The sequence below is a fragment of the Corvus brachyrhynchos genome, unplaced genomic scaffold, assembly GCF_000691975.1.
Source record: "Corvus brachyrhynchos isolate BGI_N302 unplaced genomic scaffold, ASM69197v1 scaffold61, whole genome shotgun sequence".
Taxonomy (NCBI): domain Eukaryota; kingdom Metazoa; phylum Chordata; class Aves; order Passeriformes; family Corvidae; genus Corvus; species Corvus brachyrhynchos.
In genome coordinates, this window is record NW_008236478.1 from 4,382,647 (window position 1) to 4,392,820 (window position 10,174).

General features: G+C 38.0%; 1 protein-coding gene and 1 long non-coding RNA gene across 3 annotated transcripts in view; one reads left to right on the forward strand and one right to left on the reverse strand.

The window, feature by feature from the left end:
* The window catches only part of PCGF5 (polycomb group ring finger 5), a 58,743-nt gene that overhangs the window by 13,689 nt on the left and 34,880 nt on the right, over positions 1-10,174 (forward strand). The gene's annotated exons all lie outside the window — the stretch shown is intronic.
* Positions 2,486-10,159, reverse strand: LOC108444672. The gene is made up of 2 exons (XR_001859301.1): positions 9,837-10,159; positions 2,486-4,365 (listed from the first exon to the last, which is right to left on the reverse strand). It is a non-coding gene; the product is annotated as an uncharacterized LOC108444672 (long non-coding RNA).

Here is a 10,174-nt window from a genome sequence, read left to right on the forward strand (position 1 = left end):
GCAACTGAGGTCTTGTATTTAAATGTGAATTATTAAATAGACAGCATGATTATGATAGGAGCAGACTATGTGTTACTTGTATCAACAAGTTCTCATAAGCCAAATACCTTGTCAAAGTTTCATATTCCCATCTATGCATTTGCAATAAAGGGAAATAATTTTAAGAGTATTATGGCTTTTATTCTTAAAAGCTTCCCAAGGAGATTAGATTAAGGAATGGAGTGAGATTTGCCATATAAATTGATAGGTGAAACCTTCTAGCTTTACGCCTCTAGAACCTAAAGTTACTACAGCACTGAAGAAAATAGTCACATCTAAAAAAACTCAGTAAAATGCATGCAGATTGTAGTAATGTAGAAAGGTCAGAAATTGGATATCTTTAGCATAGTTTATAATTTGCTTTAGAAAACCATTCTTGAAATGTATTTAACATTTACGGGAGCTCAGTTCGTTACAAAATGTGAAAAATTCTGCAAGTAAAAATGTTTAGGGTAAGTTTGTGCTTTTTCAAGTGTGTTGGTACAGTGAAAAGAAAAGGCAGCTGGCAACCTGAAGCTGAGCTATTATATCTGTGATAAATCTCATAGAATCTCTTAGTGTTTGACAGTCACTATAGAATTTGGAACTCTTGCAATACAGATTAGAAATAGCAGCGAGGTATGAAACAATAATAAAGAATGATGTATGCTCTCTGCTAATTTTATACACCTTTGTAAGATGTAAGGAGGTGACTGTTACATAATATCTGTACATTGCTGCATGGACTTCCACACTAAGCTTGATGAAAGCTGTTAATCACGCATTTTAATGAGGACTGTAGGCTTGCATGGACTCTGGGCATGCATAGTGAAGCAAGATAGTGAAGATGTTTATACAATCCAGGCCTAAAGATGTAATATAAATATAGTTAACCTGCCACTTAAGTATAGATATCCTTGCAGGGGAATGTAGTGAGTTTAGCAAGATTGTGATTCTTTTTGAGGAGGAAATAAAGATCTGTTTTTCTGTATACAAAGCAAGATTCTTAATACAATGATCCAATTTGTACGTTTTTCAAATGTTCTCATTAAGTGCCATTATATATTTAAGGACCAAAGCAGATATTTTTTTGTTTTATTCAAACATCTTGATCTCTAGAAGGGCTTTGCCTGTACTGGTATGCCTAAGAATTCATTTTAGACTCAAAAGCATGTAATCTCCTGAAGTATTAGCTACATTTCTCACCAACATTTTCTTCCTACAGAATTTTCTAGCAAAGTAGTCTACAATCATGTCTAGTTTATGAGACTGGACAAGTTAGAAATGTGAAAATGAGCTTCAGCAGACAGTACAATTTTCTAAAAGCAGGATTGTGTATATTCTTTGTATTCTGAGAGGGACTCAGCCCTGCTCTGTTGAGAGCCCTAAAAACAGGGAGTCCAAACTGCCACATCATACTCAGCTAAAAGCCACATGATCTCATTAGCACTGCACTGAAGCCAGACTTCCAAGTACTACAGGAGGAAGTTCAAGATGCAGGGATCGTAAACATGGTCTCACAGTTTTTGGTTGATTTTGTGCTCAATCTAATTAAATGCACATAAACCAAGAATATGCTGTTTACATGCAGGCAGAGTCTGAAGGCCAGGATTTTGTAACTGAAAAAAAAAAAAAATCAAACTTATTTTGCATAAACAAACTTGAGAATTGTTTTATACATCTTTTCTTTAGAAAATTCAGTGATGATAATGTCAGATGCTGACACCATTTATGCAAACTTTTTTGGTTTTGTGCAGTCATGGAACTGAGGTTGGGCAAACCAGCAGTCAACTTCCTAAGCTAATGACACTGCAGAACTGGCAGATGATGCCAAGTTATGGGCTGATTGCTCACTTGAGAATAGGTTCTGGCTAGAATCCTGAGTTTGTCTCTCCTCAAAACTAGCACATTATTCACATGAAGAATCACCTAAATATATCAGTTTTGCTTAGTTTTTTCCATTAGTATAGTGGATAAAAATTATTAGATTTCAAGATAATGCTTTCAGTGAAATGTTATATGGAGTGACTCTCATTTGTTAATGTGAACTGTTACAAACATCTAAAATACGTGAAGAACTTTTATTTTTGCTTTTTCTTATGGAAATTTTTTAATCTAACTCAGTAGGCCAAATTCCACAGTGACTATAGTCATATGATTGGATGGACAGGATCACATGGAAAATGTTGCTGCACAGACCTTGACTCTATGTATATATATATATATGCTAAATTGCTGTCAAAAAAGATCATAGAAGGATGTGAAGCTTGGTATCTCAGTCTGCGCCCTATTTTCTCTTAGTTTATCCAGAACAAACATTCCCTATTTTACAAGTTAGAATCAAATTCACAAGTATCTGTGTTAGGTTTTCTCCAATGAAGCTGACTGTTTTAATGGGCTGACAAAGTGACATTTCCCATGAATGAGTCCCATGCAGTTCAAATGAAATGGAGTCCATCCAACAGTGTGTTATTAAGTTAAAGGTTTTATTCTTGAGAGAGATGGAAACAGAACTCCTGTTGAAAATTGATTGAAGTAGAGTAGTTAACTCCCTAAGACATTGTGAATGTCAGTAATTTCTCTTGTAAAAGATGAAGCAATTTGGTCTCTACTTTTCTACCTCCTTTCAAGCCTCTTTGTTTTCTGGTTCTGCCATCATAACAGACATGAGTAGATTTGTTGAGGAATGCTTTTGCTGAGCTTATTGACATTTTGAATTTGTTTTGACTTAAGATCTAGTAGCAAGTCTTGTTTTTAATTTGCAGTGCAAGTTGATTGCATAATTGTGAAGCTGTTTGACATATGTGATACAATTTGATTTGCATCCCTGCCAGTTTTCAACTGTAAGAAACAAAATCTGTTAGTAACAATTGTGGTCGGAATCATTGGAGGCTTCTTACAGTTTGTTTTCATTGTGTTCATTTGTCTTTTAATTTCATGGAAATTGAGAGATGACACTCTGTAAAACTATTTGAAGACTTCAGGTAATTGTTTAGCTGAGGTGTATATGTTGATGTAAGTGGCTTTGATAATTTAAGGGGAAAAAAAGAGTGGGAAAAATATCTATTATATATAATAGGTATTTTTATATATTATAGGTATAAAATGCAGTATAGAATGGAAGAGGACATACATTACTGACAGAAACAAGGATTTTTTTAAAAGTAATAGAATTATAGCAAGTAGCCATTGGGTTGTTTTGTGAAAATGCATAGACTACATTGTGACTTGATTAGCAAACTGGAAACCTATGTTCATACTGTTATGGAAATACTTTTCCCCTGGAAGGATAGATACATCGAATTGGCAAAGTGTTTTCTCTATGACTTACAGATCCTGGAAGTCTGTGGAGGAGACACAGTCTTGCCCATGCAGACAACAGCTGTTTAAGGCTGGCCTGTGCATGAGTACAGCACTGGAATTTTTCTGATAATCACTGATCATCTGAGTGTCACCAATTGTTTTATTTTTTTCCATTGTGGAGTAGCAGGGAGACTTGAAGTAGCATTAATTCCAGAGCAGATCTTCTCTGGAGAAGCCTCAGAATAAGCAGGTGATACTAATGTAGAGAGCAAAGTAAAAGGAAACTGAACTGGCAGAAGCATATAATCAGATGGCAATAGGTAAAATAGTTAAGAAGTATTGGAAATTATACAATAATAGAAATGGCAACACAGGTGTGACTTCCATTAATTCAGAGACAGTCTAAAAAACTCTCCAGTAGAAGTGAAGTAAATGGCCGGAGACCAAAAATGTAATTCTGATGATGTGAGATGTTCATGGTTCAGGGAGAACAACTGATTAAGAACCAAGGCAATTGTTTCAAATTATGCATCTTTAAGATGTTACCAAAGCACACCACCATTACTTGCTCTACTTACACAGACTTGCTAGCTTCTGTACTTATACAGAATTGTTAGAAATTTATATAAAGCATAGGACTGTAAAAGACCGCTTTGGTCATGCCCTGTGGTTCTCCACAATCACAGGCAACTCTGAAATAATGCCTGCTCCATTGCAGCCTACAGAACATACCAAGAACCACAAAACTTTTTTTTCAATACCCTATAAAAAGGTGAAGGAGATGCAGCACAGCAGACCAAAGTGCATGGAAGTTAGCATGCCATAAGATAAAACCAGGAGAGGTTGAGGATACCACCAGTGTTTTAGTTGCCCAGAGATCCTAACTCCACCACGGATCATTGTTTTTTAACCAAGCACACAGGCAAATGGAGGCACAGAAGCATCTTGGTTTTATATCTTGTAAACCTCCTGCCGTTGCATCGCTCCCTGTGAGCAGTCTCTGATGCTTCAAAGGCAAACCGCACTTCACCAAAAATTGATTACCTATGAAAAAAAACAAACAACTGTTGTGGAACAAGGTTTTATACAATAACAAAGAATCTTTGCCTTTAAAGCCAAAACAATGTCAGTTAGGTCATTCTCACATGAAGAAGCATCTTGGCTACATGGCCATCTATACCTGTACCATGCTTTAAAAACCCCAAACAAACCAGAAAGCAACAGCTGATCACAGTTCACACATTGGACACTGGGTTAACTGAATAGACAATTTCGTCACTAAAATTTTGTAAGTTTGTCTCACTTCCTCCTGGAAGTTTCTGGATATGTTTGTGTCTGATACATGTAATCATGCCTGTTAAAACTATTCTTCAAAACAAAAATCCAAAACAGTGACAAAATAATCAAGGAAACAGAAGGAAAATACCTTTTAAAAATATGCCCATCGCACTTAATTCTTAAATCTACTGCTGCTTTTACCTGAAAAGTTTGGATTCTGCTGAGATAGATTGGTGGTTTTAAATTTGCAATACCTCTGAAGATTATAACCACAGTTCTTAAATTTGTTGTTTCCAGGGAGATATGTCAAACTGGTCCCAAGATCTTCACTCAGTATGTTTAATGGTCAGTTAATAATATGTTCCAAACCAGATATTTTTTCCCTTCAACCTCTGCATACAAGTGACTAAAGTTAAATTGTCTCCTTCATGCTTGTGACAATTTCTACTCAATTTTGTTTCAGAGTTATGATTTCTTTTCCTTGCACTGGCAGTCTCCCTCTCCCACTGCTATGACCTTGTTTCTTGTTTTCTCTTTCCCTAGCTGGGAAGAGACAGTGTGTGCTATGGCTGACCAGTATTCTACTGTGCTAAGGAAATGTTTAACAATACAGATCTGCTCATCTTTCCCTTGCCAGAGTCAGTTATTTGATTCTCTCTTCTTTACTAGCAGCCAATTATTGTAAAGTCTGTAGGAACTTACTTTACAATTTCTCTTACTTTTTAGAAGTTCCTGGAATTTAGTTGAATACAATTGGAACACTGTGTGACACAATTTTACCTTTCCCTTGAAGTGTTTCTCGAATGCATTTTTCTTGTTTACGTATTTGTCAATGGCCTAATAATACAGATGTTGGCCTTTTGCAACCTGCTTTGCTACTTTACTTTAGGCTATAAAAGAAGAGTAAGCATTAAGAAATCCTCTATATATCCCAGAAGTGCTATTATGTGCTAATATATGGCTTCTTATAGAGAGACCAGTAGGGATGAAGAAAAACCGTCATGGTAGAAATGCAAAAACCTCATTGCTGATCATTTTCACTAGTGAGTGATGGGGATAAGAATAGCCTAATTCCTATTGTTTCCCATCAAATCAAAGGCAGTCTTCACACTGAGCATAATACTATTTTTTATATGATAAACAGTGTTACTACTCTTTGCCTAAAAAGCAAAGATGTCACATGATCCCAAGATTATGGCAAAGACTTTGGTAATGGCAGTAAGAGCTAAGTTTACTTGCTGCTAGTAAATTATTCATATATATGAGAAAGTATACACGATGGAGCAAGGAAAATTCCAACTGGACCCAAATAAATTAATGCACAATGAGGATAGTCAGGGGTTGAGACAGGTTGCCTGGAGAGGTTGTATAATTGCCATCCTTAGATATACTCAGACTTTCTTTGGATGAAGCCCTGAGCAATCTGAATTAACTACCATTAGACCTGCTTTGAGCAAAGATGATGTCCAAGGTCCTGCCAACCCAATTAGTGTTCTATTCTAGATAATTTTCTACTTGATTGGGAATTTAACACTGGAAATAAGATATCCCAGAGTGGTTATATGTGATCTCTTCTTCCTACCTGAGTAAATTTGAAGTAATTTGCCTGCAGTTTGAGGGAGGTTGATCTTCCTCTCTGTGCAGCACTGATGAGGTGACATATGGAGTGCTCTCTCCAGTTCCCAGAACAAGACGGACATGAAGCAAGTCTCAGGGCCCCAAAGATGTTTAAGGGATTGGAGCATTGTTTATGTAAGGAGAGGTTGGGAGTTTGGGGACTGCTCAGCTGGGAAAAAAAAGTCTCAAGGGGATCTTTTCAGCATATATAATTCCTTGATGGGAAGGAATGAAGATATAGAAGTCAAACTGTTCTCTGTAGTGCCCACTGACAGGAAAAAAAGTAATGGGTACAAATTGAAACACATGAAATTCTATCTGGTAACAAGAAAACTTTTTTTTTTTACTATGAAGGTGATCAAAAACTGGAACAGATTGCCCAGAGAGTGTACAGCCCCATCTGTGGAGATAATCAAAACCCAGCTGGATACAGTCCTGGACAACCTGCTTTAGCTGACCCTGCTTGAGCAGACAGGTTGGATTAGATGATCTCAAGAGGTGTCTTCCAACCTAAGGAATTCTGTGAAGTTTTCAAGTTTTTAAAAGCTGTAGAATGGCACGTCTATCAGATGTCTGGAGAATCAGTATTCAGTGAAGGTGAATACTGTAGTTCTCTCTAAATGTCATCCAGATTGCTACAGAATTTCTATTAAGAAAAGTAGGGATTTTTTGTTTTGGTAGTTTCCTAGTTCAGATGTGCATCAGTAATTCTTCCATTTACAAAATACAAGTAACTCTTAGGATGACTGGAGGGTAGTTGGAGATTTGCCTAGAAACAGACTCCAGAGTATCTCAATAGGGAGGTAACATTGTACCAATGTGGATCTTCTTGCAAAGTCAGAATTATTCACTCATTTAAAATGTTGCTGAGAATTTGGCTTTATTGAACAATGTTTATTTCATCTCTGAAATTTACTTGGGAGCTGACATCAAACATTGGTATATTTCAAAAAATATTAGAACTGCTTGAATGAAAATGCTTGGAGTTCACAAGTTCTTGTGTGTCCTGGCTGTTCCTTTAAAAAGATATATTTTATTCATGTTAAAGTAAGTAATTACTCTGTTTCACATCCAGTAGTTCTTTAGGGATTTCAAGAAACTACTCCTCAAGGTTGATCATGCTTAGAAAGTAGCCTTTATTTTCTATGTGTTAGGAAAGCTTATATATGTGAAAAAAGGACTTGGCTTTTAAAAAAAGTAAGCACTGTGTTAGAGGACACTGAGGACTGCTGAGTAAAAGTCAAAAGTTTAAGAAACACAGAAAAATGAGAGCAGCTGTATTTTCATCACTCATTTGAGGGCTATAATCACCCTCTCTGTCATACCATGTTTCCTGTCACTAACACATGACATATATTTACTCTGATGAGCTCCGTTCATTTCTTAATTCTGTTTCTTTCATAGTATGAAATGACTGCCTTGTTTGATTCAAGCACTATTCTCGTTATCTTTGAACTACTATAAGTAGATCAAAATGCTCACATCACTTATATGGACCTGTATTTTTAAATAAACCTGTTGTATGCAATGCTGGGAGTTAGCTATCTTTGAAATTATAATTAATTCATAAGCACTTATTAACATAATTTGTTTCCTGATGATATAAAGCATAAGTATTTAAGAATCTACTTTCCTCTGATAATGAAATGTGAGCTTCTTCTGTGCTGCTTCTCATTTGCTCTTTATGTTGTGGTCTGGAAAGGTGCTGAAAGCCTCAGCTTTCATCACCTTCAGTCAGCATCTCATAAATACAAGTTGGTACCAGCAGGGCTGAGTTCCTGCACTGTGGAGAGATGAGGCAAGAATTTGTCATGTACACTATCACTTACCTGGCATGGGACTGGTTGTCCTTAAAAGAGGGACTTCAGTATGACTTACGGGAATCAATACCAGCTGTGTATGTTTGCAAGTATCCCAACTGCTGTGTGAGCATTACTGCATGGGCTACACAGTATAATAAAGGACATAACTGAGTTTTTAAATGTGATTGAATAGAATATCGTGTGTCCATTACTGTGTAAATATGAGCCTAGCTGATTAATTCGTTTAGAAAATGTTGGGTTCTTTTATTTCAAATGGGACACTTGATAAACTATGCTTCGAAATCTCACTTAGAATACAGTTTAGTATTAAAACAAGCCTTACCAGATGCAGTGATTTGGAAAGAGCCAGGAGAGTATCAGCAGTTGCTTGTTTTAAATGCATGTATATAAGTTTAGTAATGCTGTATCAAACTACATTGGAGCAGCGCCACTCTTACGCACATTATGAAATACGTCGATTTCTACTAAACTGAGTGAATGGGACTAAAGAAAATATTCCCATGAGATATGTATAGTTTTTGTTGTCTCTTTCTCTGTTTAGCGTTCTTTAGCCTGTGACTTGTCTGAGTGTGCTTTATGGTATAAAAATGCAAACAACGGTTAACAGTAGAAAGCCAAAATCATCAAAACACAACTCTGTTAAACTATACTGAATCCTGGGGTGCATCAGGCACAGCATCACCTGCCCATCAGCAGAGGTGGCTGTCCTGCTCTGCTCTGCACTGGTGCAGCCTCACCTCAAGTGCTTGGGAAAGTTCTGGCCACCTCAACATGAGAAAGATCTAAAGCTGTTAGCGAGTGTCCAAAGGAGGGCTATGAAGATGGTGTGGGGCCTAGAGGGGAAGCCTTACAAGCAGCAGGCAGCTCAGGTCACTTGGCTTGTTCTGCCTGCAGGAGACTGAGGGGAGACTTCATAGTAGTCTGCAGCTTCCTCCTGAGGGGAAGCAGGGGGCCAGACACTGATCTCTTCTCTCTGGGGACCAGTGACAGGACACGAGGGAATGGCCTGAAGCTGAGTCAGGGGAAATTTAGGCTGGATATTAGGAAAAGGTTCTTCACCAAGAGAGTGGTTGGGCACTGCAACAGGGTCCCCAGGGAAGTAGTCTTAGCACCAAGCCTGACAGAGTTGAAGAAGCAGTTAGACAATGCTTTCAGGAACGTGGTATGATTCTTGGGATGTTCCTGTACAGGGCCAGGAGTTGGACTTTGATGATCCATGCGGGTTCCTTCCAACTTGGGATACTCTATGATTCTATGCTGCTTCAAAAGATTTTTAGCTATATAAACTTCTGTTCATGTTGTAGAGAAATAACCTCATAGAAGATTAACATTTTATCAGGAAAAATCATTCACATTCTGTTGAATTGCTCTGTGTCTGGTTTATCATGCATTCATCATTTCACTGTAACTTTAATTGTAGCTGTTTTTGATGCACCTGACTCAGACTAGCAATTGAATTGCTGTAAATGGAGATCTATTGCCTGGTAAATATTACAGCAGTAGGAGTGGATGGCAGAAACAGGCCAAAGTTATTAAAGCCTTCTGCTGTTGCAGCACTTACACAAGGATGAAAGGGAAAGTGCACTGGAGGGCCAGTGCAAAATAAGCACTTATTTCGAAATGCGGAACAGAAAAGCAAAGACCTAAAACAGTCGCAGGTAATGTGGTGGCATTGCAGCTGATACAGGAAACGTCTCCTTATGTTTCTGTCATTACTGTTCAAAGCGGTATAAAAGAAATTTTCTGTAAATAATACAATTGGGAAATAAAGGGAGCATTAGTTTTATGGATAATTACCTGGTAATATGATGGATTTCTGTGACTAGGGGGGCAAAAAGCAGATGCACTGAGCCACGGAGACAGCTTTCACTCGTGCTAAGCCGCTGGCTAGTTGGTCCCGGTTCGAGGAAAGCTCACGTATTTTCATGGGATTTGGGCTAACTTACTGCAGTGTTTAGTGTTTGCGGGCTGAAGAAATGGGTTTAACTTTCACCCTTCCACGGGCAGAAGCTGAAGTTATTTTTCAGAAACGGCGCCGGTGCTCCAGCGGATGTATGCCGGGCCGAGGGCGCGGGCCGGGCGCCGCTCCTGCTCTTACCTGGGGCCGGCAGCGCCGCCGCCCCGCTCCCGTCCGG